The following is a 578-nucleotide window of genomic DNA, read 5'->3' on the forward strand; positions in this document are numbered from 1 at the left end:
CAGCTAATTTTTTTGTATTTTTAGTAGAGACGGGGTTTCACCATGTTGGCCAGGATGGTCTTGATCTCTTGACCTCGTGATCCGCCTGTCTCGGCCTCCCAAGGTGCTGGGATTACAGGTGCAAGCCACTGCACCCGGCCTTTGTTTACATTTTCTACCTGGGAGAGATTCCCATATCTTTAAATAATAGCTACATGCTGGTATCTTGTAATTTTCCTTCTCTGACAAAGACCTTATTTGAGAGACCCAAGCTTAAACAACTAACTGCTGCTTGGATATTTTGAGTAGAATACTTTAAGGGAAATTCCAAGTTAAATCATCCAAAACAAAACTCTTGATTAGAGCTCAACCTGATTTCCCCCTATTCTTCCTCATTTAAAAAAATAATGTTACAGTCTATCCACTTACCATATCTGGAAAACTGAGAGTTATTTTTTGATATAATTCTTCTTTTGCCACCATGTACCTTCTGTATTCTTTCAGATATATGGCACTATAAGGATTTTTAATATTTACCTATGTAATATATTTTATATCTATGCATTTCTATCTTGGCTGCCACTAGCTTGGCTCCAGTT

This window comes from Cebus imitator, unplaced genomic scaffold (genome assembly GCF_001604975.1).
Source record: "Cebus imitator isolate Cc_AM_T3 unplaced genomic scaffold, Cebus_imitator-1.0 Scaffold26, whole genome shotgun sequence".
NCBI classification, from domain to species: domain Eukaryota; kingdom Metazoa; phylum Chordata; class Mammalia; order Primates; family Cebidae; genus Cebus; species Cebus imitator.